Source organism: Oryctolagus cuniculus, chromosome 8 (assembly GCF_964237555.1).
Source record: "Oryctolagus cuniculus chromosome 8, mOryCun1.1, whole genome shotgun sequence".
Taxonomy (NCBI): Eukaryota; Metazoa; Chordata; class Mammalia; order Lagomorpha; family Leporidae; genus Oryctolagus; species Oryctolagus cuniculus.
In genome coordinates, this window is record NC_091439.1 from 62,348,338 (window position 1) to 62,371,273 (window position 22,936).

The following is a 22,936-nucleotide window of genomic DNA, read 5'->3' on the forward strand; positions in this document are numbered from 1 at the left end:
GGGGGCTCTACTTCAGGGAACAATGTTCTTTACAACAAGCTCTCATGGTGGCAGTTTCTATAAACCAGTGCTCTGCAGCCTCACAGTCAACCTAAGGGGTGTCCAGGTGTAAGTGAAAAATCCAAAGGAGAACTTAAAGTGGGAAACCAGGACATTGGCTCAAATAATGTCTCCACCTGAGAGAGCCACCCAGACCATGTCCTCAATGCAAACAAGAAGGATGCTGGAAATGAGATTGTCCCCATCTCCAAAGGGAGGGGAAGAATCCTAATTCCCTTATGTCACTGAGGACTGATGGCCTGGGAACTCAGGTAGCAACCACAACTCATGATTATTTCAGTCCTAGAAACCCAGAGAACCCTGGATGTCACAAGTAACAATACTGATTTGATGGACAAAGGAACCATTTACTCTTTTTAAAATTCCCAGACAGGACCCCTGTCCTTAAAGATGTATTACCAGAGTTGAGAGTAAATCTCTTTCCCAATTTCTTACCTTGCCTCTAGCTTGCCAAATAGATGTTCTAGTCACCTAGCACTTTGAGGTAATGCTGGAATGCCTAATGCCTCTACTTGTCAGAAACTTGTTGTCCTCCTTGGGCAAGTCCCTTTAGCTAAAAATGCCCCTGGACCAGAACTCTTACTATGATGCTAATAGATACTAAGGCAATACTCCATTTAGATAAACTCCCTGTTAAGTTTCAACATAAATCAAACCCTCAACTCTGGGACATTTCTGGACAGGCCACCTATTATGTCCCTGTCAAAATCTTAAAGGATACCACCAGTTTCCCCCTATTGATGTCAGTATTCCTTAAGGTCTGTGCCTAATGGGGACTCCAACCTCTGATCAATAAATTTCTTGAACATGGGGTTCTACTTTAATGTCAGTCCTCCTACAGTACTCTTATTCTGCCAGTCCCGTGGCCAAATGAGGAACATTGCATGATTCAGGGTCTCAGGACCATAAATGAGGCTGTCATCCTGCTCCACCCTATTGTATCAAACACCTATACTATTCTAGCCCAGTTCCATAAAGGCACCATCTGTTTTATGGTCCTGGCCTTAAAATGTATACTTCTACATCCATAATCCCAATATTTATTCATCTTTGAGTGGAATGACCCCCTACTTAAATGTAACAGTACATGGATATGGTCCTTCCCCAAGGTTTTAGGGATAGCCCAAATGTGTTTGATAACACCCTTGTTAGGAAACACAAGGAGCTCAAATTAAAGGCTGGGGACATTTTACAGTACATAGATGATATTCTTTTTGTGACCCATCAAAGGAGTACTCAAATAAAAATATTATTCAGGTTTTAAATTGTTTAGGGGAATGAGGGTATTAAGTTTCTCCAGCTAAATCCCAAGTTTCTTAATAGAAAGTGGCCTATCTGGGATACATCATGAAACCAGAAAGCAATTAACTGAAAAGGAGACATGTTACAGATAGGACCAGCATTGTGGCACAGTAGGTTAAGCCACCACTTATGATGCCAGCATCCCATCATCTCTCCTTGTCTGTAATTTTGACTTTCAAATAAATAATAAATCTTTTTAAAAATGTAAGAACATCCTTGGGGATGGCAGGCTCCTCCAGGATCTGGATTTCAAGATTTAGACTCATACCAAGCCTTTACATGAAACCTTAAAGGTTCCAAAATGGATCCACTTGAATGGATCAAGAAATGTCATGAGGCTTTCCAAGAAATTAAGAGGTTATTGATGGGGCTGGCCTTGTGGTGTGGTGGGTTAAGCTACCCTGTAGTGCCAGCATTCCATATGGGCACCAGTTTGCCTTCCAGCTCTATTTCCAATCCAGCTCCCTGCTAATGTGCTTGGGAAAGCAACAAATGACTCAAGTGCTTAGGCCCTTGCACCCACATGGGAGACCCAGATGAACTCCTGGCTCCTGCTTCGGCCTGGCTCATCCCTGGCTGTTGTAGCCATTTGGGGAATGAACCAGCAGATGGAAGATTCTCTCTCTCTCTCTCTCTCTCTCTCTCTCTCCCCCCTCCCCTCCACTCCCCTCCTCTCTCCCCTCTTCTCTCTCGCCTCTCCCCTCTCCCCTCTCTCCTCTCTCTTCCCTTCAAATTAAATATTTTTTTTTTAAAAAAAGAGCTTATTGACCACTGCCCTTGCACTAGGAATCCCTAATTTTGATATGTCTTTTACCCTATTTTTGACTGAGCAAAAGGGAATTCCTCTTGGGGTGCTTACTCAAAAGTTAGACCCACTCTCACAGCCAGTGACCTATTTCTCCAAACAGCTGGACTCAGTAGCCACAAAATGACAAAATGGATGCTTAAAGGCAGTGATTGCTACTCACTTCTGGTGGTCAGCTGCCAAGTGAACTTTAGGTTAGTCCCCCAAGGTTTAAACTCCTCACCAGGGGCAGGGGGGTTCTGGATGTTAAGAGAAACACCAATGATTAACATAAGGATGCCTCACTAAGTACCAGATCTTTCTTTTAGATTTACCAGAGAGAACTCTCAATCCAGATAACTTTCAAAGTATGCCTAGTTCTCAGTCAAGCCACTTTCCTTCCCTTTGAAGATGTTAAAGAGCTAACTCCTGTGTAGAGACTTCAGAGCAGAGTACACTTGACCTCAAAGATGAGCCTCTAGAAAACCCAGATGATGAATAGTCACTGATGGCAGTAGTTTCATAAAATGAGGGATCAGAATGGCAGGATACACCATAGTGAGTGAGTCTCAGTCAAATGTGGAAGCTGAAACATTACCTCCTGACACTTCAGGTCAAAATGCCAAACTCATTGCTTTACCCAGATCCCTAAAATTAGGAAAAGACAAGACAGTCAATACTTTTTTAACTATGCTTTCCTTGTGTTGCATGCCCAGGCAGCAATCTGGACTTACTATAAAAAACTTCTCCTATTAAACATGGCCAAGAAATTGTGGCTCTTCTATAGGCATTTTGGAACCCCTAGAGGTAGCTGAGATTCTTGAAGAGGGCACCAAAAGGGAAACAATCATATTGGCAGAAGGTAAGGCAGCAAAATGAGCTGCTACATAAGCAGCCCTGGGTGGCCAGCATTGTGGCACAGCAGATTAAGCCACAGCCTGCAATGGCAACATCCCTTGTGAGCACTGGTTCTAGTCCCAGCTGCTCCACTTTGGATCCAGCTCCCTGCTAAAGCACCTGGGAAAGCAGCAGAAGATGGCTGAAGTCCAAGTGCCCCTGCCACCCTTGTGGGAGACCCAGAAGAGTTCCAGGTTCCTGGTTTCATCCTGGCCCAGTCCCAGCCACTGCAGCCATCTGAGGAGTGAACCAGCAGATGGGAGATCTCTCTTCCTCTCTGTTTCTCCCTCTCTCTGTGTAACTCTGCCTTTCCAATTAAAAAAAGAATTTAAAAACCTTAAAAAAAAAAAAAAAAGCAGGAGCACTGAAAATGGTTCTGATCCCCTAGTCTCTTGTCAGCAGCTAAAAGCTCCCACTATACTATTCCCAAGATAGAATGACCCCAACAACCAGGCTATACTAAAGACCCCAATGGATGAGGGTACCTACATCCTGAAATAGTGCTACCAATGGGCTCTCAGTAGAAAATCATCAAAAACTTGTACGATTCACCCAGCTGGGGATGGAAACTCTGGCTCAGATGGCTTCTCACAGTTTGGGAGGCAATGGATTATACACTGACACAAGCAGTGACTAGATCTTTTTTTCTCCTTTTGTCTTCAAAAATATCCCTGGCAGCTACAACAAACCACACCTTCTACTTAACCCTGTACAGGGAAGGAATCACATATTGGTGAAAACTGAAAATTTGACTTTACAAATATGCCTAAAGCAAATGGTTTTAAATATTGACTAGTTTTTCTTGACACCTACTGGATGAAGCCATTCTAACTCAAACAGAAAAGGTGCCAAGAGGTATCTAAGGTCTTGCTAAATGAAGTGATTCCCCATTTCAGGTTCCCAAGATCCCTCCAAAGTGATAATGGCCCTTTGTCTCCAAAGGAAGCCATCAGGTAACCTCCTCTGTAGACATCACCTGCCACCTCCATGTGTCTTGGAAACCTTGGTCATCAGACAAAGTTGAGAGAGTAAACCAATTCCTTAAACACACCCTGGCTAAATTATGTCAAGACACCTTTGAAACTTGACTGAAGCTGCTGCCCAGTTTCCCTTCTTAAAATAAGTATGGCACCTAAAGTAAACTTACTGTTAAACTCCTATGAAAGGATATGTGCATGGCCTTTCCATACTGCTGATTTTCACTTTGATCCATATACCCAGGATCAAATAAAGTACACTATTAATTTGGATCATATACAAAAAGCTCTTGGAGAATATAGTAACAAAATTTTTCCAACACCATATCCCAAGGGTCATAAACAGTCTTTTTCTTAGATCTTTTGTTACTAAAGACTTGAAGAAGGGGATTTCCACCTGCTCAACTACAGCCTGAATAGAAAGTGTTCTATCAAAGTACTACCCAACACCCCTACCATAGAAAAAGTTCAAGGTATCCCTCTCCAAGTTAACTTCTCCAGAATTAAACTTATTCCTGACTCTGCCCTACAGGAATAGGCAGAGGAACCTTCATAAACCTGTGACCTCATGGAGGATCTGAAGCTGCTATTCTGCCCAAGTCAATCTCTGTTGGGTTTCTGACTCCAGCTTCTTGATAATGCTTACCCTGGTAGGCGGCAAGTGGTAACTCAAGTAGTTAGGTCCCTGCCACCATGTGGTAGACCTGGATTGAATTCCTGGCTCCTGAGTTGAGCCTGGCCCAGGCTTGACTTTTGCAGGCATTTGGGGAAGCAAACAATGGGTGAGAACATTCTCTTTCTCTTTGTCTCACTCTCCTGTTCAAACAAACAAACCTTTTTTAAAGATTTATTCTATTTAGTTGAAAGTGAGAGTTACAGTCTTCCATCTGCAACAGCCGGAGCTGGGCTAGATCAAAGCCAGGAGCCAGGAGCTTCTTCCAGGTCTCCCATGTGGGTACAGGGACTCAAGCACTTGGGCCGTCCTCGGCTGCTTTTTCACATCAGCACATCAGCAGGGAGCTGGAAGGAAGTAGGGCAGAGGAGACTTGAACTGGCACCTATATGGGATGCCTGCATCACAGGTAGAGGCCTAAACTGCTATGCCACAATGCCAGCCCCTCAAATAAACATTTTTAAAAGTTATTTTAGGGGCCAGTGCTGTGGCGCAGTGGGTTAAAGCCCTGGACTGAAGCGCCAGCATTCCATGTGGCGTGAGTTCGTGTCCTGGCTGCTCCTCTTCCAATCCAGCTCTCTGCTATGGCCTGGGAAAGCAGTAGAAGATGGCCCAAGTCCTTGGGCCCTTACACCCGCATGGGAGACCCAGAAGAAGCTCCTGGCTCCTGGCTTTGGATCAGCACAGCTCTGGCCATTGCTGCCATCTTGGGAGTGAACCAGCAGATGGAAGACCTCTTTCTTTGTCTCTACCTCTCTCTGTAACTCTGTCTTTCAAATAAATAATTTTTTTTTTCACAGGCAGAGTGGACAGAGACAGAGACAGAGAGAGAAAGGTCTTCCTTTGCCATTGGTTCACCCTCCAGTGGCCGCCGCGCTGCGGCCAGTTCACCGCGCTGATCCGAAGCCAGGAGCCAGGTGCTTATCCTGGTCTCCCATGCGGGTGCAGGGCCCAAGCACTTGGGCCATCCTCCACTGCACTCCCTGGCCACAGCAGAGAGTTGGACTGGAAGAGGGGCAACCAGGACAGAATCCGGCGCCCCGACCGGGACTAGAACCCGGTGTGCCGGCGCCGCAAGGCGGAGGATTAGCCTATTGAGCCGCAGCGCCAGCCTCAAATAAATAAATCTTAAAAAAAAAAAAAAGCTGTTTTAAAAAATGAAAGAATATGTTAAGGCAATTTACAGATTGTTCCAGGCATGACTCAGTAAGGCTTATTCTGCTGGGCAAAATAGAAGGGCCAGGTTTGATACTTTTACAGATTAATGGGGAGCTGGGGGCTGAAAGTGTGTTACAACATTAGTGTTACAACACTAAAACTTTGTGTCAGGAAAGTACTACATTAGGCTGTCCAGTGGTCAGTGTCCAGTAGTCAGTGTCCTAAAAGAGAAAGAAACTCAATAAGGCATTAACATGGTTTACTGTTACATACGATATACTGGGAAACCACTAAAAATTTTATTGGACTATGTTAGATTGAAAGCTGTGCTTAATCTAATGGTGATGTACAAGATAGAATGGAGAAGGAAGAGCAGAAACAGAGAAACTCATTAGGAATCTAAAGTAATAGACCAAAAATGAGTTCATGAGAGGAATCATATGTAATGAAAGGAATGTTGAGATCAGAACCACAGGATTGGTCTTAATTACTGATCTGTCACCTTCAGCAAGTCATTTAGCCTGTCTGATGATGCTTTCTTATTTGCATGTCAGTCACCTTGTAGGCCCTCAATAAATACTTGAATGATGAAATGTTTATAGCTTTGGCTTAACTCACAGAGTAGTTATATAAATACAGTAATGATGAAAAACGTTTTCAACATTTAAATTTCAGAAAACTTAAGGTGTAATATGCATTGAAGGCCTAAGGAAGCAGAAATGGAGACTGAAAGGAGCAAGAAAGGTGAAAGACAAACATTACTCCAATATATTGAGTCGATATTCACCTAAGTAGGACAGTCAGTAGACAAACCAATTTTTTTGGAAAATAGGACAAGGTTTAGGAAGAAAAGAGTGATTAATTTAATTTCAATTGTGGGAAATGTTCAGCAGGCAGTTCTGTCGTGTATATTAGTTTCATATATTCTTGAGTATTTGTCATATGAAATTCCTAAAATATAATTTCATAAACAGAGAAAAGAGTTCTCTCCTGGGGAATTTGTGTTCTTGTATTTAAGAAAGCAGGGAGAGGGGCCAGCACTGTGGCACAGTGGGTAAAGCCACTGCCTGCAGTGCCAGCATCCCATATGGTACCAGCTACACCACTTCCCATGCAGCTCTCTGCTGTGGCCTGGGAAAACAGCAGAAGATGGCCCAGAGGTCCTTGGGCCCCTGCACCCACATGGGAGACCAGGAGGAAGTTCCTGATTCCTGGCTTCTGATAGCACAGCTCCAGCCATTGCAGCCAACTGGGGAGTGAACCAGTGGATGAAAGACCTCTCTTTCTGCCTCTCTATCTCTCTCTGTGTAACTCTTTCAAATAAATAAATAAATAAATCTTTTAAAAATAAAAGAAAGGAGGAATAAGGGAGGACATATACCCATGGAAGTTTCATCTATTTCACTCATTATATAGGGCACTGACTGGTTTTAAAGATTATTTAAGTCCCCCTAATTTAATATGGAGCTATTCTTTCTGTGCATGATTATTTTAAAAATATATGTATATAAAAATATATGTATGTATTTGAAAGGCAGAGAGAGATACACAGAGACAGAGATCTATCTGCTGGTTCACTCTAAATGCTCGCATCAGCCAGGGTTGGGTCAGGCAGAAGCCAGGAACCACAAACTCAATCTGGATCTACTACACGAGTGGCAGGGACCCAAGTACTTGAGCTGTCACCTGCCGCCTTCCTGGGGTGTGCATTAGCTAGCTCTCAAATCCAGGCACTCTGATATATGGGATATGGTGCCCCAAATAGTGACTTAATCATTCGATCTAATGCCCACCTCTCTATGCATCATTCTAAATAAATGTCACTACTAGTACCTTCCTATAATCAAGGTATACATGTGCTTTTCTATCCAAATTCCTTATGAAACATAATCAAATACTTAAAGTTATATGGATGATACATTTGTCTCTTACATTTTAAATGTTTCTATTGCCCCTTGAAATCTTTTTCTAATAAGTTCTGGTGTTTAGTTTTTGTTGGTATCAATTAAAAAAAAAAGATTTATTTATTTGAAAGGCAGAGTTAAAGAGAGATAGAGAGACAAAGACAGAGAGAGACATCTTCTATCTGATGGTTCACTCCCCAAATGCCCACAACAGCTGGAGCTGGGCTCAAACTAGCGCCCATATAGGATGCTTGCATTGCACACTGCAGCTTAACCCACTGCACCACAATGCAAGCTCTTGAAGTCATTAGTAGGTTTCTCTTAGCTGCTTTTAAAATTAAACTTTAATGGACACTTACCTTAGCAGTAGCTCCATGTTTTAGAAATAAAAAATTTGTTCCCAGAGTTTATTTGGTTATTTTTAGACTGCTGTAGTATTATACTGAATCTGTCTTAGAAGTTAAATTCCTAACAGTATCCAGCATCTTTGATGACTTTGGGCAAAAAGTGCTTCATATATTAAAAAATTGATTTGAGGGGCCTGCGCTGTGACGCACTAGGTTCCATATGGGTGCCGGTTCATGTCTCAGCTGTTCCACTTCCAATGCAGCTCCCTGCTAATCTGCAGCAGCAGATGTCCCAAGTGTTTGGGCCCCTGCACCCATGTGGGAGACCTAGATGAAGTTCCTGGCTGCTGGCATCAGCCTGTCCCAGCCCTGGCTGTAGCAGCCATTTATGGAGTAAATCATCAGATGGAAAATCTGTCTCTCTTTCTCTCTGTAACTCTGCCTTTCAAATAAATAAGCTAACTTTTAAAAACAAAATAAAAAGCTGATTTGAGGGGCCAGTGTTGTGACATAGTGGGTAAAGTTGTTGCCTGTGATATTAGCATCCCATATAGACAATGGGTCACGTCCTGGCTGCTCCATTTCCAATCCAGCTCCCTGCTAATTGCCTGGGAAAAGCACTGGAGGATGGCCCAAGTGCTCAGGCCGTTGCCACCCAAGTAGGAGACCTGGATAAAGCTCCTGGCTCCTGGCTCCTGGCTTCAGTCTGGCTCTGCTGTTGCAGCCACTGGAGAGTAAATCAGAGGATGGAACATCTGTTTCTCTTTCTCTCCTCCTTTCTCCCTCTCTCTGTAACTCTGCCTTTCAAATAAATAAATAATTTTTAAGTTGATTTAAGGGTTAGAACAAACCCTCCCATCATCTCTTGCTCTCTCATTTTAATCTAGTTTCCTTTACATAAATTGAATTTTGGTAATACAGAAACTTGGTTGTATGGCACTTATTTGCTTTTCCTATATTTTTGCCTAGGACAATTCTGTATTGTACATCCTTTTCTTGTTCTCAGAATAAAGTATTATGTGCTTTTCCTTGAGATCACAGATATAATATATAGTGGTATCCTCCTAACCCAGTAGTCAGATGTTAGCTTCCTCAACTGAAGAAACCTGGATGTTAGGGGAAAAATGATCAGCAAGGAAAATTGGTGTTATAGCTTTATATGTAGCAAAAATATTTGTCTCTTTTTGAGGAGTTAAGAGTTTCACAAAGGTGAATTCTCCATGAAACTGAAGCTTCAGTTATTGTTATGGACAGGAAGTCAGTGCAGCTGCAAGGGCCTTAGCATCACTGGTGTGGTAGTAAATGTTTAACAGCCATCTCTTGCTGGGGCATGAGAGTAAAGCTCTGATTTTTGGTGTCTGCAAATGCCCCTAGAGTAAGTTCTCCTACTGTGTTCCATTTCAAGCTACCATAGGACATCACTGAATACACAGTTGAGAAGAGGTATATTATACTCTCAACAATTATATAATACTTCCACCATGAGAACCAAATTGATGTAACCACAAAAGCATGAATAATAGTTTAATGTACTAGAAAGAGGAAGTAAGTTTTGGGTATTGTTTACTGAGTCTTACATATTGGATTTTAATATAATTGTCAGTTATGTAACTGCTTTATAATAGTGACTTCTAACAATCATCCTACAAAATCCCTAAAAATATTTAAAGCAGTTCTTTTAAGTCTGTATAAGCCAGCTCTAGCACACTACCACATGTACTCCTAGTTTTGGAAGTGATTGAAGGATTGAACAGTATCGTTACCCAGGACAGCACCTGAGTAACCTGAATAAATGCCCACCACACTTTAACACTGCTTATCTTTGAGAACAGGAGAATGTCTATAGATACCAGAATTATTCCTCAGACAGGCCAGCTAGAACTGGCTAGATCCAAGATGGTGCCTGGGTGACCTCAAAAGACCTTCCACATGTGCTAATTTCCTTATTAAATGGCAGGTGCTGACCACCATGACAGGAAACCTCAGACTATAAAAGGACTGAAAAGAGGTGGCACCCAAGTTCTAAGAAATTTCCACCTATTCCAAGAAAGCCATTAAAATCCCTCCCTTTAATTAGCATATTCCTCTCCCGAACTCCTGCTGCCCAAATCTATGACTCTTCAATCTTCAATAAGCTGAGAACCTGATTTGCGAGCTAGGCTTCCACTTCTTCACTAAATTAGCCACTAAATTAGCATGTGCTACTTGTGCTTAAGTTTTGGTCTTGTTACTGGCTTCACAACACTGAACCTAAAAGGGACCCCCTTTTAGGGTCTCAATCTTGCTAGAGGAAGCAGAAATTTATTGGAAACAATATGAATTGAGGTAGTTCTGCTACCTTATGATTCTTTTAAATATATATAACACTTGGATTTATATAGTCAATCCTTAAATTATGTGGTCTCACAAAAGAATGCTATTGATGCCTTCTCATATTCCCCCATGCATATGTTACTATTAATGACTATTAATTTTAAGGCTACTGTAGATGTTTAATTTAATCCATGTCACTGGTAAAAATAAATACTGACAAAAGGAATCGAGTAAACAAGGGCAAAAAATATGGAAAGAATATATATGAGTGGCAAACACACACATGAAAAATGTTCAATATAATTAGTTATAGGGGAATGCAAATTAAAATAAATAAGAGATACCATTACATACATTTTTTAAAAGACTATTGATTTATTTGAAAGGCAGGGTTACAGGGAGAGAGAGAGAGAGCTGCTCGTTTACTCCCCAAATGGCCACAATGGCCAGAGCTGGGCAGATCAAAAGCAAGGAACTTCCTCTGGGTCTCCCACTGTGTGCAGGGGTCCAAGCACTTGGGCCATCTTCTGCTGCTTTCTCAGGTGCATTAGCAGAGAGCTGGATTGGAAGTGGAGGAGCCAGGACTCTACTGGCACCCACATGGGATGTCAATGCTTCAGGAGGCAGCTTTACTCACTACGCCACAGCAGCCAGCCCCAATTACACACTTATTAGAATGGCTAAAATTCACAAGACTAACCCTAACAAAGCAGGAGGAATTGGAATTCATACACTACTTGTGGGAATGTAAAACGGTATAACCACTTGGCAGTTTGAAAGTTTGACAGCTTCTTAAAAAGTTAAACATATTCCTCTCATGTGATCTTGTCATTCCACTCCTAGCTGTTCTTCCAAGAAAAATGAAAGCACATGTCCATACAATCACTTGTACAAGAATGTTAACATGGGACTTGCATTGTGGCATAGAAAGTAAAGTAGCCGCCTGCAATGCCAGCATCTCATATAGGCCTGGTTCAAGTCCCAGCTGCTCCACTTTTGATCCAACTCCCTGCTAATGCCCTGAGGAAAGAAGTGGAAGATGACCCATGTGGGAGATTCAGATGAACCTCTTGGCTCCTGACTTCTGCCTGGCTCAGCCCTAGCCATTGCAGCCACTAATGGAGTGATCTAAAGGTGGAAAATCTCTGTGTCTGTCTCTTGCTTCCTCTGTAACTCTGCCTTTCAAATAAATTAAATCTTAATAATAATAATAATAATCTGGCTGTGGTCCAACCAGTAGAGACAAGGAAAAGGCAACTGCTTTATTCTTTTTTTTTTTTTTAAGATTTATTTATTTACTTGAGAGAAAGAGTTACAGAGAAAGGGAGGAAGAGACACATAGAGAGGTCTTCCATCTGCTGGCTCACTTCCCAAATGGCCACAACACCCAGAGCTGGGCCAGTCCAAAGCCTGGAGCCTGGAGCCAGGAACCTCATCTGGGTCTCTCATGTGAGTACCAGGGTCCAAGCACTTGATCCATCTTCTACTGCTTTCCCAGGCCATCAGCAGGGAGCTGAATTGGAAGTGGAGCAGCCGGGACTTGAACCAGTGCCCATATGGGATGCCAGTGCCACAGGCAGATGCTTAACCTACTATGCCACAGTGCCAGCCCCCAACTGCTTTATTCTGGACTACCTATTTCTATTCTTTCAGAGTGAAACTAGTTTAGGGAGCCATAAGCACACTTCTGGCTTACACAGAAGAAGTCAGACAAATGAAATGCTCTTTTCATTACATATTTATTGTTCAACCAAATTATCTTCATCTGAATGCCTATGTTTACATTTACTCCCCCCTAAATTCTTCAAATCACTTGTTTTACACATGACTATTACTCTTATAATGAGATTTTCTCATTATAATTTAAAATGACATTAATATTCATTAAACTGTTGGCTTTTCAGACTTGCTGAGTGAACACTAGGGCTACCCATGGAGCCATCAGGAGTATCCTAAGTGGGAGTGGGGATTAGCGATAGAGGGAAAGGGAGACAAGAATCTGAATGGGTAAAGCTTTGGTCTCCAACCCAGAAAGGTTCTCAGTTTTACAAATGATTTCTAGAGGGGTGGGGATGTGGGGGGCTGGAGGGGGTGGTGAACAAATCATGAAAACCATCTATTTAATTACAATGCCAAACTCAGAGTCTGTTCACAGTAGGTGCTCAATAAATATCTGTGAAATGAATCTTGATTGAATTTTAAAAGCCTCTCATTTCCTTCTATACTTCTGCCTCCCTCCCCAGCCCCTTGAATCCTGTCTCAACTGGCATATAATTTTTTTCCTGCCATTTGAGTTTCTCAACATGGGAACATACATTTAAGAAAAGGTGTTAACTGTCCACTTTAAAAAGTACCAATACAATATACCAATGTACCATCTTTGTAAAAGCACTGATTTATATACATATTCACACATTGATTAGCAATGCAATTCTCTATTAAAAAATCCTATTAAACATATCCAAACACCTCAATAAAACCTCAATAGTGAGGGGGAAAAATCATACAACCATATGGAAAAATGTGCCTACAAATTAATAATCTCCTACCTTAGTTCATTAACCAACATTTTTTTCTTTGGTTAGTTTTTCATTTTGCCTCCAGATTGATTCCAAAGTCTGCAACTTTTCTCATGCCCAACTCAATATTGTCACACAGCCCTCTTCTTTACTAAGAAAGTTGAGATCAACTATGATATTGACTTTCTGCTTCCTCTAACCTAGTTTCATTTCATTTTTACCCACTCTAATATCCTTTCTTCTTCTTTTAAAAAGATTTTTATTTATTTAGTTGAGAGGAAGAGTTACAGACAGAGAGAAAGGGCATCCATCCACTGGTTCACTCCCCAAATGGCTCCAATGGCTGGAACTGAGCACCTGAAGCTAGGAGCCAAGAGCTTCTTCAGGTCTCCCACATAGGTGCAGGGGCCCAAGCACTTTGGCCATCTTCTACTGCTTTCCCAGGCCATAAGCAGAGAGCTGAATCAGAAGAGAAGCAACCAGGACACAAACTGGCACCTATATGGGATGCCAGCGCCACAGGTAGAGGCCTAGCCTACTATGCCACAGCGCCAGCCTCACATTCTTCTTCTTCTTCTTCTTTTTAATATTTATTTATTTATTTATTTGAAAGTCAGAGTTACATGGAGAGAGGAGAGGCAGAAAGAGACAGAGAGAGAGGTCTTCCATCCAATGGTTCACTCCCCAATTGGCTGCAATGGCTGGATCTGCACCAATCCGAAACCAGGAGCCAGGAGCCTCCTCTGTGTGTCCCATACGGGTGCAGGGGCCCAAGGCCCATCTTGTACTGCTTTCCCAGGCCATAGCAGAGAGCTAGATCAGAAGTGGAGCAGTTGGATCTCGAACTGGTGCCCATATGGGATGCTGGCGCTTCAGGCCAGGGTGTTAACCCACTACACCACAGCACCAGCCTCACTTTCTTCTAATTTCTGATGGGTTTCTCCCTTGTTCAGAATCAAGTACTCCACCTATATTTTTACTCCAGGTCTCATATCTTCTCAGAAAACTGCCTTCATCCATCAACCCCTCTGTCCTGTATCTCATTTCTTTTATGAATTTCAACTATAAATTTACCCAAATCTCTCCCATTCCTAAAAAAAAATTTCCTTTGACAAAGTCCCTCTAAGTCATGCCAACCTCTCCATTTTCCACCTTTCATTAACCACCAATGTACTTAAAGTCAATACAGGTTGAGCATTCCCAATAGAAAAATCTAAAGTGCTCTAAAACTTAAGCACCAACACGATGCCACAGGTGGACAATTCCATACCTGACCTCATGTGAGGTCCCAGTCAAAATAAAGGTGTATTAAAGATCATAGATAGGGGCCAGCACTGTGGCACAGTGGGTTAAATCCCCAGCCTGCAGCACCAGCATCCCATGTGGGTGCCTGTTCGAGTCCTGGCTGCCCACTTCTTATCCAGCTCTCTGTTATAACCTGGGAAAGCAGTAGAAGATGGCTCAAACCCTTGGGTCCCTGCACTCATGTGGGAGACCTGGAAGAAGCTCCTGGCTCTTAGCTTTGGATTGGCACAGCTCCAGCTGTTGCAGCTAATTGGGGAGTGAACCAGCGGATGGAAGGCCTCTTTCTCTCTGTCTCTACCTCTCTCTGTAACTCTTTCAAATAAATAAAAGTAAATATTTTTTTAAAAACATGGATAAAATTACTTTCAGGCTATGTATGTAAGGCATATATGAAACAAAAATGAGTTTTGTGTTTAGACTTGGAGCTTCTCCCTCATTATATATTTTGCATTATATGAATGTGACTATTCCAAAACAAAAAAACCCAAAGCATTTTTGGTCACAAGCAATTCGAATAAGTGATACTCAACCTGTATCACCTCACCAGAACTCTGAGTCACAATTGACAAAGTTTAGCTGTACTAATCATTAGTACATTTGAACTATCTGTATCACTTGGCATCTGATATTTTGAGTAGGCAAATATTTTTTGGATGAATAAAGTGGGAATGTGATGAAAAGAAGAAAGGTAGGTGCCTATAAACTCAAGAGAACTCAATGGGTTACAAATAGCTGGAGTAGCAAGACTCTAGTCACCCACTCCCCATCTTGCCAGAGATGCCCACATCCTAGTTGCTGGACTATGTGAATGAATATAGTTACATGGCAAAGGGGAAAAAAAGGTTATTGATCATCTATCCTTCAGTTGGCATTGTGTATCTTGGATTATCCATGTTGGAGTACCTGGTTGGATTCTTGCCTCCTCTACTTTTGATCAGCTTTCTGACAATGCTCACCCTGGAAAGCAGCAGGTGATGGTTCAGGTACCTGGGTCTCTGCTACCCATGTGGAAGACAGATTGAGTCCCCAGATTCTGGCTTAGGCTTGGCCCAGCCTTGGCTGTTGTGGGTATTTAGGGAGATAACCAGCTAATAGAAGATCTACCTCAATCCCTTGTCAAATAAAATGGAAATGAACATCAAAAGAGGCAGAAGAGTATATCCAAATGAGATAAGCAAGACTCAGCTAGCCATTGCTGGTTTGAACACAGCAATGGTTCATGAGCCAGGGAACATGGTAGTTTCCAGAAGCTGGAAAAGGTAAGAAAACAGATTCTGGTCTAAAACCTCCAGAAATAAATGCAGTCCTGCTTATTTGATTTTAGTCCAGTGAGACCCATTTAATTCTCTGGTGTCCAGATCTATAAATATGTTATTTAAAGCTACTTAGGGGGCTAGCACTGTGGTGTAGCAGGTAAAGCCGCCGCTTGCGGTGCTGGCATTCCATATGGGCACCAGTTCGAGTCCACTTCTGATCTAGCTCTCTGCTGTGGCCTGGGAAAGCAATGGAAGATGGCCCAAGTCCTTGGACCCCTGCACCCACGCAGGAGACCGGAAGAAGCTCCTGGCTCCTGGCTCTGGGTCAGCGCAGCTCAGGCCACTGTGGCCATCTGGGGAGTGAACTATTGGATGGAATACCTCTCTATCTCTGCCTCTGCCTCTCTGTAACCCTGCCTTTCAAATAAATAAGTAAATATTTAAGAAGAAAAAATATATAAAAATTTAAAACAGCTTCTTAGTTTGTGCTAATGTGTGTCAACATCAAAGAAAGTACTACAATAACCATTTCCAATTTTTCTTTAAAACATAATCATATGTCACTTAAGGATGTGATTACATTCTAAGAAATGTGTTATCCAGTGATTTTGTCATTATTCAAACATCACAGTGTACACCTACACAAACCCAGATAGTGTAGGTCAGTCCCTCAGTGTGGCCTATTAATGCAACTGCTGCTGGTATAACATACATACTGCTTTTACAGAAAACTTTTTTTAATAAATAGGCGTACACTCTAAAATCATGAGTAAAAGTACAGTATAGTAGACACATAAATAACATCACTGTTTCTTATCAAGTATTATGTACAGTACCTAATTGTATGTGCTATACTTTTATACTGGCAGCACACTGGGTTTGTTTACACCAGAATCACCACAAACATGTGAGTAATGCATTGTGCTATGATATTAAGAAAGCTGTAATGATACTAGGTCACAGGGATTTTTCAGTGTCATTATAATTTTATGGGACCACCATCACATATGTGGTCCATTCTTGACCCAACACATCATTATGCAACACATGACTAGTTGAATCTTAGGAATTTTTCTATTGGATTTCATCTACTGAGAAGGTGGGAGACAGTGCTGGAGGTGGTGATAGGAAGGAAACCACCATCAAATAGTTTACCCACTTTCTTGTTGACCTTCACACTGCCAGCTGCTGGCTTATTATCATATAGAAGTGCTAAAGTCCTATTACCAGAAATAAAAACCCTTATGAAAACCTAACAGGGTGTATACTTGTTTTAGGAACAAAAGTATATGGCAAAGAAAAATCCTATGAAATTGCCCTTTTCCACATTTAGCAGGGTAGAAAAGAAAGCTTGTTTCCTGTTATGAAGCCCCAGATAATGGCAGTGAAGAAGAATGTGAGTCAACCACTCTGGCTCTAAAAAAAGAAAAAGGATCCCAGAGTCAGCTGAAACATACAGTGACACTCAAGAGAGTTCAATGTACAGATTGCTTGGCCACCAATCCAAATATTCTTAAAGCTTTTGTGCAGCCACTCAACATGATTTCACACTCAATTTTCCCCCACTGTGCTTGAGTCCTTCCTCTAGGCCAAAAGAAGTGACTCCTGTTGGAAACTTGGAGACTTTCTGATAATGGACCAGAAAGGCAGGCAGCCTCAATCTGATGGGCAGAAGGTACATGGGTGTTTTTTTGTTTGTTTGTTTTTTTTAAGATTTACTTATTTATTCTGAAAGTCAGAGAGAGAGAGAGAGAGAGATCTTCCATCTGCTGGTCCACTCCCACAATGGCTGCAACAGCCACCAATGGGCCAGGCTGAAGCCAGGAGCTTCATCCACATCTGCTATGTAGGTTCAGATGCCCAAGCACTTGGGCCATCCTCCATTTCTCATCCCAGGCTGCCAGCAGAGAGCTGGATCAGAAGTGGAGCAGCCAGGACAGGAAGCAACACCCACAGGGGATGCTGGCATTGCAGGTGGTGACTTTACCCACTATGTCACAATGCTGGCCCCGGTTGGTGGGTCTGGCTAAGTGAATTTGGAACTCTGGAGCATTTTACATAGGAAGGTAACACAAACTGGGCAAGTGGAGTTAGAGAAACCCTTTTTGCAGGATGACTTGTAGCCATAACTGCTTTTCCATAAGAAATCATGTTCTTTGTTCTAGAATAGAAATGACTCTTGATATACACCCAAACTCTTTAAAGCCTTCCTCCTTTGACTTTCACTTTAGAATCAGGTTTATTAATTTATTTGTCCTACCTGTCTCGCATTTCTTGACCCTACAAAAGAGTCACAAGGTTAAATTCAACTAATTCCACTTTGGGTATGTGATAAAAGGATTTTTTTCTCATTTATTTTTTTGTTTGAAAAGCAGAGAGAGAAACATACAGTGATCTCTCATCTTCTAGTTCACTCCCTAAATGCCCCCAACAGCCAGGTCAGGGCTGGGCTAAAGCAGGTACCTAGGAACTCAATCCAGAGCTCCCATGTGGGTGTCAGGTGTCACCTGTTGACTCCTAAGGTGTACGTTAGCAGGAAACTATATTGGTCAGCAGAGATTTGTAGCATTTAAGCAAGAGAAATATACTAGTAAAGTTCTCCTAAATATGAATATATACTCATATATGAATTGGCTCACTTAATTATGGAACCTACTATATTCTGCTATCTGTAAAGTGGAGAAATAGGAAAGCCAGCATAATTCAATCTGAGCTTAAAAGCCTGAGAACTAGAGGGGAGGGTACGATGGCATAAGTCACAGTCTTAGTCCAGAGGCCAGGAAACCAGAAACATCAATGTCTGAGGGCAGGAAGAGATGGACATCCCAGCTCAAACAGGAAAGAGGCTTGCCCTTTCTCTGCCTCTATTTTCTTTTCAGGGCTCCCAAAGACTGGGTAACGTCTACACACATTGTTAAGGGCAATCTTCTTTATTTTCAGTCTGTTGACTCAAAGCTAATCTCTTCCAGAAACTCCCTCACAAATACACTGAAAATTAATGTTTTACCAGTTTTCTGAGCACCCCATAGCCTGTATAGTTGACACATAAAAGTAACCATCTCGGCTGGCGCCGTGGCTCAATAGGCTAATCCTCCGCCTTGCGGCGCCAGCACACCGGGTTCTAGTCCCAGTCAGGGCACCGGATGCTGACCCGGTTGCCCCTCTTCCAGGCCAGCTCTCTGCTATGGCCCGGGAGTGCAGTGGAGGTCGGGCCAAGTCCTTGGGCCCTGCACCCGCATGGGACACCAGGAAAAGCACCTAGCTCCTGGCTTCAGATCAGCGTGATGTGCTGGCCGCAGCGCACTGGCCGCGGCGGCCATTGGAGGATGAACCAACGGCAAAAAGGAAGACCTTTCTCTCTGTCTCTCTCTCTCTCACTGTCCACTCTGCCTGTCAAAAATAAAAAAATAAATAAATAAAAATAAAAGTAACCATCTCAAGTCCACCTCTTATCAACTTGGCACCCATATAATCTCCTTAAACTATACTTTAATCTCCAAATAGACAATAACAAGGTTGCAATTTCACCGAAAGTGACACAACTAGAAATGTATTAATCCCTTCCCCAGCAGAGGTAGTAAGGTCCTTGGGTGATGGTCATTTTTCTCCTGATATCACATAACAGAAATAAGAACAATTAATAATACTTAAATACCAATATAAACTCAGTACATCTTATGTTACATGATAAAGGAACAGAAATCAAAGATATTTAACATCTGTGTATATATATACACAAATAACAAAATAAAAAATATTCACAAGGCTTTGATATTTTTCTTCTCACTTCTTTCTACACATCTATCTTGCCTCCAAAGTCCTTCCCTTTCCTTTTGTCCCTAATTATAACCTTATCATCCAATCCAGCATTAGACATTAGGTTCTATCCCTAAAATCTTCCAGAGGAATCATCCTTGTTCCCCTACTCCAAAATAGTAAGAAGAAAAACAAAAAAGCTAAATTCACACACATCTATAAATGTCTAGTAATTTCTGGATTTTTTTTTTAATCTCAATTTGTCTCAAAGCATCAACTTTTTTTTTTTTTTTTTTTTGGACAGGCAGAGTGGACAGTGAGAGAGACAGAGAGAGAGAAAGGTCTTCCTTCCGTTGGTTCACCCCCGAAATGGCCACCACGGCTGGCGCTACACCGATCCAAAGCCAGGGACCAAGTGCATCCTCCTGGTCTCCCATGCGGGTACAGGGCCCAAGAGCTTGGGCCATCCTCCACTGCCCTCCTGGGCCACAGCAGAGAGCTGGACTGGAAGAGGAGCAACCGGGACTAGAACCCGGTGCCCATATGGGATGCTAGCGCTGCAGGTGGAGGATTAACCAAGTGAGCCATGGCCCTCATATTATTCTTCTACCAGGTATGTGCATGAAATCCCAATTGCATTACTACTTCCTTATAACTTTGAGATTTTAAATTTAATATGCTTGATGATGGAGTATCTCCGAAATTGCCACATCTTTTCACTACCAAATGAGCCAAATTATTGGAGTAAACAAATGTTTTAAAAATGTACTGTACTGGCCAGTACCACGGCTCACTAGGGTAATCCTTCGCCTGCGGCGCAGGCACCCCGGGTTCTAGTCCGGGTTGAGGCACCAGATTCTGTCCTGGTTGCTCCTCTTCCAGTCTAGCTCTCTGCTGTGGCCTGGGAAGGCAGTGAAGGATGGCCCAAGTCCTTGGGCCCTGCACCCACATGGGCGACCAGGAGGAAGCACCGGCTCCTGGCTTCAGATCGGCGCAGCACGCCAGCAGTAGTGGCCATTTCGGGGGTAAACCAATGGAAGGAAGACCTTTCTCTCTGTCTCTCTCTCTCTCTCTCTCTCTCTCTCTCTCTCTAACTCTGCCTGTCGAAAAAAAAAAAATGTACTGTACAGTATAGTTTCTTAGTTCCACTGTTTCTTTTAGTGCCTTGTGTTATGTTTGTACATAAAATAAACAACAATCCTCAATAGGTACTAGATAGTATGATCATCCCTTCACATTTACTAGTTTAACCAAGTGCAGGTAAAAAGCTTTTTTGCAGTGCTCATATTCTGGTGCAGTGAGTTAAGCCACTACCTGTGATACCAGACTCCTCTATGAGAGCTGGTTTGATTCCTGGCTGCTCCTCTTCTGATCCAGCTCCCTGCTAGTGCACCTGAGAAACCAATGGAAGATGGCCTAAATGCTTGGACTCCTGCCACTCATGTGGGAGACCCGGATGGAATTCCTGGCTTCTGATTTTGATTTGGCCCAGCCCCATGCCATTGCAGCCATCTGGGGAACCAGCAGATGAAGAATTGATCTCTCTCTTCTCTCTCTCTCCCTGCAACTACCTTTCAAGTAAATAAATCTTTTAAAAAATAGTTTTGCATCCATAGTTAATATCTATAAACTTTTTTCATGTCATTATTCCTAAACAATATAGAATAAAATATAGTATAAAGACTATTTACATAACATTTATGTCATATTAGATATTCTAAGTAATCTAGAGAGGTGAAGGTTAAATGCAAACACTATACCATTTTATAAAAGGGACTAGAGCATCTGTGGATTTTGATATTTGCAAGAGGTCCTAGAAACAATCGTAGAGACAACTGTACGTATTAAAAATTTCAGGGGCTGGCACTGTAGTGTAGCAGGTAAAGTCACTGTCTGCAGTGCCAGCATCCCATATGGGCACTGGTTTGAGTCCCAGCTGATGCACTTTCGATCCAGCTCTCTGCTAAAGCCTGGGAAAGCAGTAGAAGATAGCCCAAGTCCTTGGGTCCCTGCACCCTTGTGGGAGACCTGGAAGAAGCTCCTGGCTTCTGACTTTGGATTGGTGCAGCTCTGGCCTTGTTGTGGCCAACTGGGGAGCAGATGGAAGACCTCTGACTTTCAAATAAATAAATAAATCTTTAAAAAATAAATTTCACACAGGGGAGAGGAGGGTGTTGGGGCACAGCAAGTTAAGACACAGCTTGTAACACCAGCATCCTGTTATCTGAGTGCTGGTACTAGTCCTGAGTCCTGGCTACTCCAAATCCAATGCTGATCCCTGCTAATGTGCCTGGGAAGGTAGCAGAGAATGGCCCATGTGTCTGAGCCCCTGCAACCTGTTTAGGAGACCCAGATGGAGTCTCTGGGTCCTAGCTTTGGCCCAGCTCAGATCTGGCTGTTGCAACTGTTTGGGGAGTAACCAATGGATGTAAGATTTCTTTCTCTGCCTCCCCCCATCACTCTGCATTTCAAGTAATATAAGAAATCTAAAAAAGGGAAGGTCTAGGGGCCAGCGCTGTGGCGCAGTGGGTTAACACCCTGGCCTGAAGTGCCAGCATCCCTTTTGGGTGCTGGTTCAAGACCCAGCTGTTCCTCTTCCCATCCAGCTCTCTGCTATGGCCTGGGAAAGCAGTAGAAGATGGCCCAAGTCCTTGGGCCCCTGAACCAGTGTGGGAGACCTGGAAGAAGCTCCTGGCTCCTGACTTCAGATCGGCGCAGCTCCAGCTGTTGTGGCCAATTGGGGAGTGAACCAGCGGATGGAAGACCTCTCTCTCTCTCTCTGCCTCTCCTCTCTCTGTGTAACTATGACTTTCATGTAAATAAATAAAACTTTTTTTTTTTAAAGGCAAAGTTTAAAACAATTCCTCATTTAAGTGGTGTTGTTAAATCATTAAGATACCACATGGACCTTTAGAACCACTACATGCCACACTGCCACAATCACTCCTAAATTTAATAGAACAAATTTAGATTTATCATCATGGGCTGGCATTGCAGAGTAGCAGATAAAGCTGCTGCTGCCTGTGATGCCAGCACCCCATGTGGGCACCAGTTCATGTCCCAGCTACTCCAATTCTGATCCAGCTCCCTGCTAAAGGCCTAGGAAAAGCAGCAAAAGATGGCCTAATACTTATGCACCTGCTACTCATGTGGGAGACCTGGATGAAGCTCCTTGGCTCGTAGCTTCAGCCTTAGCCACTGAGGCCATCTGGGTAGTGAATCCAGCAGATGGAAGCTCACTTGCTCTCCCTCTCTCTCTCTGTCTCTCCCTCTCTTTGTGTAACTCTTTCAAATAATAAATAAATCTTTTTTTTTAATTGGCTATATTCTCCCATTTCTGGTCATAACAATGAGCATTTATAAAAGTTCAATAAAATAGAATACTATTTAATTTTTGATCATGTGTTACTAAGCAAATGTTGATGAAAATATCTCCAAATTTAAGAGTGTTTCACAGTAAATACTAATGTTAAAAACAAATCTAAGTTACAGGAGCCGGCGCTGTGGCTTGTGGGTAAAATCACTACCTGCAGTGCCAGCATCCCATATGGGCGCCGGTTTGAGTCCTGGCTGCTCCACTTCCAATCCAGCTCTCTGCTAGTAGTCTGGGAAAGCAGTGGAAGATGGCCCAAGTCCTTGGGCCCCCACACCCATGTGGGAGACCTGGAGGAAGCTCCTGGCTCCT

General features: G+C 42.7%; 1 protein-coding gene across 4 annotated transcripts in view; it reads left to right on the plus strand.

Moving 5' to 3' along the window:
• The window catches only part of SLC9B1 (solute carrier family 9 member B1), a 157,899-nt gene extending 135,798 nt beyond the window's left edge, over positions 1 to 22,101 (plus strand). For 2 of the 4 annotated variants that reach the window (XR_011378326.1, XR_011378327.1), the window contains 2 exons: positions 20,629 to 20,829; positions 21,858 to 22,101. The gene's annotated coding sequence lies outside the window, so the exon portion shown is untranslated. Of the gene's footprint in view, positions 1 to 17,083; positions 17,171 to 20,628; positions 20,830 to 21,857 lie in introns of all 4 variants that reach the window. The other 2 variants (XR_011378328.1, XR_011378329.1) reach the window with 2 other exon arrangements.
• Positions 22,102 to 22,936: the final 835 nt, after the last annotated feature.